We start from the raw sequence: 12,732 nt of genomic DNA on the forward strand, positions 1-12,732 counted from the left end.
TTACATATTCGTGTAGTACCTAAAGAAATATGATTGTTTTAGTTGGACCACTTTTTTCGTTTTGTGATAGATGGCGTTGTAATAGTCACAAACATATGTCGCACAATTTTAGACGAACAGTTGGTAACAGGTAGGTTTATTAATTTAAAATACAGAACGTAGGTACGTTTGAACATTTTATTTCGGTTATTCTAATGTGATACATGTACTTTTGTGAACTTATCATTTCTGAGAACGCACGCTGTTACAGCGCGATTACCTGTAAATACCACATTAATACAATAAATGCTCAAAATGATGTCCGTCAACCTCAATGCATTTGGCAATACGTGTAACGACATTTCTCTCAACAGCGAGTAGTTCGCCTTCCGTAATGTTCGCACATGCATTGACAATGCGCTGACGCGTGTTGTCAGGCATTGTCGGTGGATCACGATAACAAATATCCTTCAACTTTCCCCACAGAAATAAATCCGGGGACGTCAGATCCGGTGAACGTGCGGGCCATGGTGTGGTGCTTCGACGACCAATCCACCTGTCATGAAATATGCTATTCAATACCGCTTCCTATGTGCCGGACATCCATCATGTTAGAAGTACATCCGAGCGGTCTAAGGCGCTGCAGTCATGGACTGTGCGGCTCAAGCCGGCGGAGGTTCGAGTCCTCCCTCGGGCATGGGTGTGTGTGTGTTTGTCCTTAGGATAATTTAGGTTAAGTAATGTGTAAGCTTAGGGACTGATGACCTCAGCAGTTAAGTCCCGTAAGATTTCACACACATTTGAACATTTTTTGGAGGTACATCGCCATTCTGTCATGCAATGAAACATCTTGTAGTAACATCGGTAGAACATTACCTAGGAAATCAGCATACATTGAACCATTTAGACTGCTATCGATAAAATGTGGGCCAATTATCCTTCCTCCCATAATGCCGCACCATACATTAACCCGCCAAGGTCGCTGAACGTTCCTCTTGTCGCAGCCATCGTGGATTTTCCGTTGCCCAATAGTAAATATTATGCCGGTTTACGTTATCGCTCTTGGTGAATGACGCTTCGTCGCTAAATAGAACGCAGGCAAAAAATCTGTCATCGTCCCGTAATTTCTCTTGTGCCCAATGGCAGAACTGTGCACGACGTTCAAAGTCGTCGCAATGCAATTCCTGGGGCATAGAAATATGGTACGGGTGCAATCGATGTTGATGTAGTATTCTCAACACCGACGTTTTTGAGATTCCCGATTCTCGCGCAATTTGTCTGCTACTGACGCGCGGATTAGACGCGACAGCAGCTAAAACACCTACTTCGGCATCATCATTTGTTGCAGGTCGTGGTTGACGTTTCACAAGTGGCTGAACACTTCTTGTTTCCTTAAATAACGTAACTATACAGCGAACGGTCCGGACACTTGGATGATGTCGTCTAGGATACCGAGCAGCATACATGGCACACGGCCGTTCGGCATTTTGATCACAACAGCCATACATCAACACGATATCGACCTATTCCTCAATTGGTAAATGGTCCATTTTCACACGGGTAATGTATCACGAAGCAAATACCGTCTGCACTGGCGGAATGTTACGTGATACCGCGTAATTATACGTTTGTGACTATTACGGCGCCATCTATTACAAAACGAAAAAAGTGGTCCAACTAAAACATTCATATTTCTTTACGTACTACACGAATATGTAATAAAAATGGGGGTTCCTATTTTAGAAAACGCAGTTGATAACCGTTTGACCTATGGCAGCGCCATGTAGCGGATCAACCATAGCGCTATCTGGTTTCCCCCTTCAAGGTAGACGAGTTTCGTTCTTTGGAGTTTTTTCGTTTGATGCTTATTTCGTGAAATATTTGACCCGGTCACTATCAATGGAACACCCTGTATACTATCATTTATTTGCTTGTAGCCCTTGAAAACGGAAAAATTGACACGGAAAACAGAGTTCTTCAACTTCATTTTTCACCCTCTAGCACTGACTATTCGTAATGCCCAAATAGTGGTATGGTCCACGACTACAATATGACTTTTGAGCATAGTTTCAAAAAATTGGAGTCGATACGAGAATACTGGTGATTTTTTTCTAGAATTCATCTTACCGCTTTTCTTTGTTAGATTTCTACGTTTATTACGGGAAATAATAGGTAAGAAAAACCGCAAAACTGTTATTTCAGCAACCGGTTATTTTGAGCGGCTAAAACAGCGAGGTTAAAGCGACGTGAAAAAAAAATGATGTAAGGGAAAACTGGTAGTTTCAGCGATAACCACCATCCCCACCTCCAGCACAGAGGCACCTGAGCACGGGGTGCAGTGGGCGGGGCTGAGCTCACTCCATTAGGCTGGTGGGCGCGCCGCCTCACTCACGGTGCTCGGCGACTGCACCGCTGCTGTCTCGCTGCTGTCCCGCTGCTGCTGCTGTCGCGCCGCGGCGTGGCGCCCGCCTGCTGGCAGGTAGTCGGCGCTGGCCGCGGCTTATCGCGGTGCACGTGTTATGGTTCCGTTCACCTCACCTCAGCTCAGTTCACAGCTCGGCTCGCGGCCGGCCGCTGGACGGATAGCCGGGCCACGCCAAGGCCGCGCCGGCCGCCCCGGGGCCTGCTCTGCGCGCCTGAATAATGCAGCGGCCGCACGGCCTGCGCGCGCATACGGTCACCGCCCTGGTTCCGAACCCAGAACCCTGAGTCCTGCATCCAGCTGCGCGCCTCCGTCAACCTGCTATACGAGAGGGGAAACCGGTTTGTTGTCATAAAAAATTTATTGATGAACCTTTTTACAAAATTACTTCAGTCTCCTTCAAAATACTCTCCAATACATGCGATGCACTTGTCAAGTCTCTTTTCCCACTGTTGGAAGCATGTTTGGAACTCTTCAAGTTTGATATTATCCAGTGCTCTTTGCGAAGCTGTTTTCACCGCCTCCACATCGTCATAACGCTCCACTTTTAGCGTTTTTTTCATTCGTGGAAACAGGAAAAAGTCGCACGGGGCTAGGTCTGGCGAATACGGTGCGTGGGGAACGACAGACCACCTCTGAGATGCCAAATAGTGGGTCACTCGTAAAGCCGTGTGTGCTGGAGCGTTGTCGTGATGCAGAAACCAGTCACCTGATCGCCAAAGTTCCGGGTGTTTCCTCCTCACATCCTCTCGTAGACGCCTTAAAACATCCAAGTAAAACTGCTGGTTAACATTCTGGCCAGGGGGTACGAATTCCCGATGCACAATTCCACGAACATCAAAAAAGACAATGATCATCGTCTTCACATTTGACCTCACTTGCCTTGCTTTCTTTTAATCTGGGAGAGTTGGGAGTCCTCCACTGGCTTGACGCTTGCTTGGTTTCTGGGTCATACCAGTAACACCAACTCTCATCCCCTGTAATGACTTTGTCCAAGAAGTTTGGATCACGTGCAATCTCTGTTTGCAAGTCCTGACACACATTCAGGAGGATAGTTGTTGCTCCTGTGTGAGAAGGCGCGAACAAATCTGGCAGCAACACATCTCATGTGCAAATCCTCACTCAAAATCCGCTGGCACGAGCCCCAACTGATTCCTGTCTCTGCTGAAATTTGGTCGATCGTTTGGCGACGATCCTCGTTGATCTTATGGCGGATCTTTTCAATGTTCTACTCATTTCGCGATGTTGAAGGGCGTCCAGAACGAGCATGGTCTTCAACACACATCTCACCACGTTCAAAGCGCCCAAACCACTCGAAAACCTGTGTGCGGCACATAGCGTCCTCCTGCAAAGCTTCCTGAGACATTTGGTGTGTCTCCATTCCAGTTGTTTTAAGCAGGAAACAAAATTTCACACACACTCGTTGTTCTTTTAAAGTTGCCGTAACGACTTCGCAGAGAAGTCAGAGAAACACAATACCACACTTGCACCTCTTATGTACACCTTACGAAACTTGAGGGTTAAAGGGATGCTCTGTTCCTCACAGGTGGAACGTTGGGTTTGCTGTACTCCGTATGGGCGAGACAAGAGCTCTGACAGCTGGCAGCGCAGTTGCCAGCATTTAACAAGTAAGTGCAGTGGGCCAGAGGCTGGCCGTGCGGACAGCGGGGTAACAGACCTTCCTCTCTATCCTTTGGCCCAGCGGCAACCAGGGCTACAAATCCTACCATAGCTGCCCTTGTCTGCGAGCAAGACAACAATATCAGGATCCACCACGTCTGACCGCAAAGCAACCATCTCAGTTGCTATTATATTACTTTTTACGCGTAATGCCCAGATGAACACAGACATGCTTTTTTCCTACCTTCCTCAACAGCGTCGAGAGGTACAGGTGCTGGGAAAAAATATGGAAACACCTCGAGATATGCATGGGTGAACAGGAATCCAGATGCACCCACGCTTCCAGGTTGCGCTGTTGTATTTGGCCACGAACGGCCCCTGTGCAACGTCATCAATACGTTAAACGTGGTCAGAACAGTTTTCTGTGCAGTTGTGAGTGCATTTTCTCGGAGCAAATGAATTCGAACGTAAGCGAATTGTTGATGCTGATGTACAGAGTCCGCCGGAAAAATTTATACACAACTTAAGGAACGAAAAGTATTACTTATGTTCTTATTTAACATATAATAATTGATCACATATATTGTACAACCTTCAGTTTAGCTCATGGTTACGTTAAATGTTCAAAATGTTCACCGTTGGTGGCTATACATATAACAGAAAGACGAGCGGTCACCGCAACTACGTCAGTCAATGATACATTGGAGATCACTGCACATCTCGCTGTAATCTCCTAGCGAAGTTCCTCCAGGTGCATCGCATACGTCGATAGACGCTATCTTTCACAGTTTCTGTAAGTAAAAGTCCATAGATGCTAGATCTGGCGACCGTGGAGAGAACTCAGTGGTCCCTCTTCGTCCAATCCAGTGCCCCGGAAAATTGTCTGCCAGGAAAGCTTGTACGGCTAACTGGTACTGTGGTGGTGCCCCGTCCTCTTCATCAGCTCCATAAAGCGCACGTATACCTGGCAAAATTGGTGTGCGTAACATTTCAAGAAACACTCACTTCTCCAGTGACGGTAGCTTCAAAGGAAAAGCGTCCTACTAAGGCCCTAGATGATAGTCCACCCCACCCAAGAACCCCTGGTACATTGACCGCTTTATCCACATAAACATGCGGATTTTCCGGTGCCCAGTACAAACTGTTATGCCGATTCACGGTTCCATTAATTTTATATTGTGCCTCGTTACTCCATACTACATTCGTCACAAATTGTTCGTCATCAGTTACCACTTGTTGATACCATTCGCAAAATTGCATTCGGTGATCAGGATCGTCATCATTAATTGCGTGCAGTAATCGTGGAATGTAAACTTTCCACTTTGCAGCTTTCAGAATTCTTCGTACACTTGTACTGCTAACTCCCACTTCACTTGCACATTGCGTAGCTGACCTCTATGGAGAATTAACAAGCAATTCCAACACGAGAGCCGACGAAGCAGGACTTGTGGCTGTACGCTGTCTTTCTGGTCTTCCGTAGTGATTATCACAAATCGTTCCATGCAATTCAAACTTGTCAATGATGCGTTTAATTGTTAGGCAGGTTGGCGGTTCTGTTTCAAACACCCACCTCCACTGACGTTGCACTTCAATGGCATTGTCAAACCTGAAAAACCACTTCACAATATATTTTCGTTGCTCGAATGTCAAGCGTGCTCCAGCCACCTCATTTTCTCAATTCCGAGATGAAAGTTCTAACATCTGTTGATCCAAAGACCATACAACACAATTGTAACTGAAATCGAACGATAATATCAATATGTCGATTAAACCTGGAAAGAGTGTATACATTTTTCTGGTGGACTCTGTACTTGCTACTTCCGCATCCAAGGGAGTCGAAGAGGCCAAGAGACACCGTATCGAAGATTTCAAATGGTTCAAATGGCTCTGAGCACTATGGGACTTAACATCTGAGGTCATCAGTCCCCTAGAACTTAGGACTACTTAAACCTAACTAAGCTAAGGACATCACACACATCCATGCCCGAGGCAGGATTCGAACCTGCGACCGAAGCGGTCGAGCGGTTCCAGACTGAAGTGCTTAGAACCGCTCGGCCACACCGGCCGGCGTATCGAAGATTCATACAGCTTACAGGGATAGCGGAAAAAGATCGTCCGCTAAGTCACAACGCGGGCGAAAGCACGTGTTATCTGACACGTTTATTCAGTGCGGGAGGGGACCTGTAATTTTGTATTGAAGTCTTCTTTTGAAACCAATTTGTGTGCCAAGATCGCTATCTTATCACAATTACTGGACTACTAGTTTCGGCAGTATGTATTTCCATCCTCAGGTCTGTAAAATGAAATTATGTCAAGGTTACAGGCATACAACCAACAAGATAAAAATGTAGAAGGGCATACACAACACTTTAATGACAAAGGTTACAGAAATAAGATCGAAAAATTTTCGCAGTAAACCACAGAACTGAAGTCAACAAAGACCCGACCGAGGGCTTACATAATGCTATTACGAAGAAAACAGACAGTTTGAGTTTTTTGTTTACAGAGCTAGAAAAAAGTCTACGAAAAAGATGAATGTTCCTTTACCATGTTTACGTTCCCAGGTTAAGGCACACAAGCTATGTAAGTCAATACGTCCGATATCTGACAACAGATCATAGCCCAAGTAAGAGTTAAACAAGTTGCTCAGTAAAAAATTGAAAGACTCGCATATCTGCAAAAATACCACCAACGCACAGAACAGTTATGAGCTCACAAAGTTCTCACGAAATGTTACTGTACCAGACGTGTCCTTGGACATAATTAATTTATACACAAACGTATTTGTCCATGAATGGTTATATGTCATTAAAGACAATTTGTTATCCCCAAAAAAGCTTAGTCAACAGTGGATTTAATCGAGCTACTTGAAATATTCTTGTCAATTATTTAAAATTTAATAACAAAATTTACTATCAGAATGAAGGATTGGTGATGGGTAATAGCTTATCTGGTACATTGGCAGAAATAGAAAATAAATTCTTTTCCAAATATAACAACACTATGGCAAAACAATCTATTACAAATGATACATTGATGATGTAATGGTTGTTTCTAATGGTACTGGTGATGAGCTGCATAACTATCTAGCGGCCCTGAACACCGTGCATCCCAAGATAAGGTTCACTTTCGAACTTGAAGACAAAAAGTCCATCAACTTTTTAGATCTAACTATTAAAAAATTTAAACGGTAAGCACAGCTTCTATATTTGGAGAAAACCGCGTTGTACAGACATTATAATTAATGCTACATCATGGCATCTGGAGATATATATGTTAGCTTTTTTTTTTACAGTGTGATACACACAGACTATTTCGGTTAACCATTGACGAGCCTAACATGAAATGAGAGCGGGCTACGCTTGAAGGAGTAGTTATCACAAACGGATACCATGAAAACTCCTTAACTAATAATTACAATACGCTGAAACCTAATAGATTACAAACGACTGACAATAGGTACACACAAGATGAAAACAAAGATAAGAGTAAGTATGTCACGATGTCCTGCAAAGGAGAAAAGCTGATAAAATTGAGCATATATTTCGGAAGTCGAATGTCAGGTTAGCCTGCAGAACATACAACACTATTAAACGCGACATTGGTGGTAAATACTATATCGGTCAGACGGGGCGGTCCTTCGCCACAAGGTATCTGGAACACATCAACAGCAGTACTAGAACTGCCTTTGGATTCAATTTTAAAAATGGCGAGCATAAAGTAGCAGATATTCAGCAGAGTATGACAGTCATCCATATCGCCCCAAAGAGGAGAAAATTGTACCTCTTAGAAGAAATAAAGCCTTACACAAACAGCAAAAGAGGATCAACACAAATCCTTAACAACCATTTAGAAGTCAACAAGATGAACTTCTTTTGTTGCTTCTATAATTTACTATAACATTACGGTCAGTTACAAGTTTATGTGGTTATGGGAGGGTAAAAAGATGGTAGGCTGTAGTCTACACCAACATTTATTTTTGTTTGCACCGATTAAAAGGTAAAAGTGTTACTCTTTATCCTATGATCCCAAACCATATTTGTTTTCGGGTTGATCTGACTTAGGCATCGGGCTACGCCCAAAACGATATGTTTTAGGAAGCTATTTCGTGTTATTTGGTCGTAACGCGGTTAATAGACCTCGAAGCTTGCTTGTTTGGACCGAGACTTCGAACTACTTAGTAACAGTACGTAGGGACAAGAGTTTTTATAGACAATCAGTTCCACTACCATTCATGGTACAACAAATAGAGCCATGTTTCATTAGCCAAAAGATTACAAGCTGACTTAGTGATGAGGCTACATATACTATCATACACACACGCTTGCTTGTTTTGACATAGATCTCGAGCTACATTATAACAGTACAGAAGGCCAAATGGTTGTTTTTAATCAGTTCTACTACCATTCTTATCTCAAAAAATAGGGGTGAGTTTCATTAAACAAGCATAGTAAGATGAGTTAATGATACCAAAGATTATATATATTGAGTATTACACATTTTAGCATTTATTTGCTTGTCATTTAGTGTATGTCCACAACTATTTTAGGCATGGTAGCGACTTAGCGAGGAAAAAGTTGATATGTAAAGAACATTCTCCAAGATTCCTGAAAGTACTTTTTTTATCATTTTTACAAGTTTGAGCGGTTATTTAGGCCTCGGGGTGGGTCTAAGTTAGTCCTCGGAGTATGCAACTTGGATTGCTTTGCGTGCTGTTCCTCCCATAACCTATGCCCAGATGGTTACCATTGCCATACCACATCGATGTCCTTGGAAAGTTTTTAATAAAATGTTGGTCGCTGCGTGACTAACAGACCTCTAACCTGAGTACTCTGATATTGACCTTAAGCTACATCGTAACAGTGCGCTGGGCCAAGGAATCTTGTAGTGATAGTTCCCCTACCAATCTTATTACAACAAAATGCGAGAGACAGTCAATAATCTTAAGATTAGTAGCCGAGTTAAGGCAACCATAAGCTACACATTAAAGTTTTGTGCCCTTCAATAGTTCTTCCTTGTTACTTAGAAAGTATGCATTACTTTATGGATGTCATCATTACACGGTTTCTTCAAGTATGAAATCAATGCTCTTCATTGTCATAGTCAGTTTTACCATTATTACTCTCTTGGCGTGTAATGTATGACCTAGGCCTCGAGCTAACGATAGTGACTCCGATTTCGTCAAATGGCTAGCGTATTACAGGAAGGTTATCTCGTGATTTACGTCAAGCCACAGTATCAATAAAAGATTCTAACAGTGTGTTGCTTATGTATTAGATCTCACAACACAGTGCTTAAAATGCAGGCTACTGACATATACATAATTCATAAATCCAGGTTTACATCACAGATACAATACGGTATTAAATTAAAAGAAATATTTTTAGGCTCATGTTGACTGATGTAGGATGTAAAAATAAGGTATCGTTGCTGTTATACACAGTGTCTCAAACCTTTTAGGTGAAACTGGAGCAGGTGTTAGTGTGTCCACAGCCTCTTGTATTGAGGCAGGGAGCCAATGGTCGGAAATGACACAGCTTAAACAGCACAACAATAACGTAGCTCATAGTAGTTTTCAACGACGACCACCAGTCTTAACGCATGTATTGTAACGGTGCATGCAGTTCCGCTGCACTCTCGCAAAGATATCGGGTGTCTGTTGAACACCGAAACAGATAGCAGGTGACAAATAGCTTACACCGCTGACCACCAAGCAGGTATACTGCACACAACTTAGCTCATAGCAAGTGTGTCACGTGACGTCCTTACGCTTCGCCCCGGTGCATTAACCAGTGCCGCACGCACACCACTATCTCTGGTGTCAACTGTCCACTGCACCAGAGAGCTCGCGGTGTGTCCATGGCGAAGAACTGCTTGTTAGGGTCCGAGGGGCCTGTCTCCAGGTACAGCAGACACCAGGGATCTTCGACTGAGTGCGGCACAACTTATGCGCCGTTCCCATGCGTGCATTGAGACTGGTCGTCATTACTTTGAACAATTACTGTCAGCTATGTTGTTTTTATGCAGTGTATCACGTGTTTCAGCTTGAGACAAAAGTTTGAGACACAGTGTATAACGTAGTCGGCTGACAGGTGTGGAATGGAATTGAAGTCCCATGCTTCTTGACAGAGCGTAGGGGAACGAGGCAAGATGGTGATGGAGGTGGTTTGCCGTTGCCTTCCTCCGACCGTAATGGGAATGATGTTGAATACGTCACAACAACACTCAGTCATATCCTGGCAGGTGAAAATCCCTGACCCCGCCGGGAATTGAACCGGGCCCCATGCTCGGGAAGCGAGAACGCTACAGCGAGGCCACGACCTGCGGACTCTGTTAAGTGTAACTTATGTTAACTTCTCTCATAAATAGTCTTACCATTTATTCTCAGAAATGATGCCTAATGATTATAAGCCAATAGTAATTTTACGCATACAGTAAAGGCACTTTGATGTAAAGATGAACAAAAGTAAAATAAAATAAAAGGCATATTTTACATGTAGCTCTGTACTGGTACATATTTTTAGCAGAAAGTATTTATACATGAATTCTATTTTTTATTACTATCTTATATTATGTGGTGGCTTGTTTTACAATTTCTTATTACATAATTGTTAATTTTTATGACTGGCTTGTAGCGTAAGCGACCAATAATGTCAAATCCTATTTCATTGTTGTGTAAATGTCGACTGTGTAGCTTTTCCCTAAAACTAATTCTATTACATAAATAGTATGGCATGAACTTAGTAATCTATTTAATATATTATGTCATCGCTGCGATACAACTAGTCTTATTTTTATCTGATGGTGTAGGCAGCCATCCATGACAATTTACGGGATTCTGTTTCTTTTATATGCAAATTTGCGTTATGATTACTTGATGTACACTGCTTTGATGTTACGTTCCTCCTTTTACTTCCGGTGTGAAACAAGAATGTGATCCTGTTATATAAGTTGTAATTGCCGTCATGACCAGACCGCCATCTGGGGGGGCCTCTCAGCACCAGCCTCCGTTACACTACAAATCCAGTTGTCAGATACTTTTGTTGGTTGGTCGATTTGGGAGAGTGGACCAAACAGCTAAGTCATCGGTGTCATGGGATTAGGGAAGAACGGGGAAGGAATTCCGCCGTGCACTTTTAGAGTAACCATCCCGGCATTTGCCTGAAGCGATTTAGGGAAATCACAGAAAACCTAAATCAGACTGGCTGGACGCGAGGTTGAACCGACGTCCTCCCAAGTGCGAGTCCAGTGTGCTAACCACTGCACCACATCGCTTGGTCGTCAGTTACTCTGCCGTAGCCAAGATGGCTTTAAATCATGAAGCGGCAAGATGTGGCATGTGTCTATCTTGTTCGAACCATGCATACACAGATTTGTACATACTTTGTGATAGAACATGTGGCATGTCATTGTAATGCCCCGACTTTTTTACGATATGTTTTTGTTTAAAAATTTGGACTTATTAGAGGTATCCATTGTTATATGTTCACTTTGAATTGCATCCGCCCATATGAGTAGAATTTTATGATAGTTCTTATTTTACAGCATATTGTACAGTCCTCGTGTGACAGAGTGGTTAATACATCGTATGATATAATTGCCACTGCTTGGTTTTATGGATTTATAACTTTCGTCACTGAAGTGTTGTACGTACCCTATTATATTTTAATCTCTTTGACATTAAGCCTGTAGCCTCGGCCTTTTTTTTAAATATAGATCTGAGCATGGTAATGCATGCTGCCGAAACCAGTAATTCAATAACTGTATTAACATGGTGATCTTGGCAAATAAACTGGATTTCAAAAGAAGACTACAATACGAAAGTCTTCGTGTGGTGAGTGATCATGACACCGTCAGTGAATTGTGACACAAAGATTGTGACACAAGACAAGAGGACGACAGCTGCGAAAGTCACCAGAAAACTGAATTTCGCACTTTAAAACCCTGTCAGCAACAAAACATCTCGAAGTGAGCTCTATAAGCATGGAATTCCAGAACCACTCATCAGTAATGCAAACACCAGTAACGGGAAAACGTGGCGCCGAAGCCATAAAAGCTGGACTACGGAGCAAAGGCAGAAAAAGTAACTTTGTCGGATGAGTCTTGGTTCACACTGTTTCCAACTTCAGGCAGAGTTTACAACCCAGGAGTGAAATACGTCGGGAGGATTGTGTGATGATTTGGGCAGCCATATCGTGGTATTCCATGGACTCCATCATTACTCTGCTAGGTCGCATTACCGCAGAGGATTATGTTACCGTACTGGCAGATCATGTGCATCTCATGATAAAAATTCTTATTCCCCAGGGGTGATACTGTGTTCCAAGACTACAGGTCCCCTCTTCACACAGCTAGCATCGTACATGAATGATTTAGTGAGCACGAGGATAAATTGCCGCATCTCCACTGGCTACTACCCTCACCATATCTCAATATTATTGAGCCTTTGTGGTCTAATTTGCAGATTATGTTATGTGATCGCTGTGCACCTCCATTAACGTTATCTGAACTTGTAACTATTTCGCAACAAGTATGGTGTAAGATCCCCACTGTAAAACGTACAGGACCCGTATTTATCCATTTCGAGACAATTATAAGCTATTTTGAATGTGAACGGTTTCCATGCATCATATTAGACATGGTCGTGTGTTTTTGTTGTTACATACTTTTGTCCAACACCTTAGTCACAAACAGCCTGTCTGACAGAACTT

Source organism: Schistocerca americana, chromosome 1 (assembly GCF_021461395.2).
Source record: "Schistocerca americana isolate TAMUIC-IGC-003095 chromosome 1, iqSchAmer2.1, whole genome shotgun sequence".
Lineage (NCBI taxonomy): Eukaryota > Metazoa > Arthropoda > Insecta > Orthoptera > Acrididae > Schistocerca > Schistocerca americana.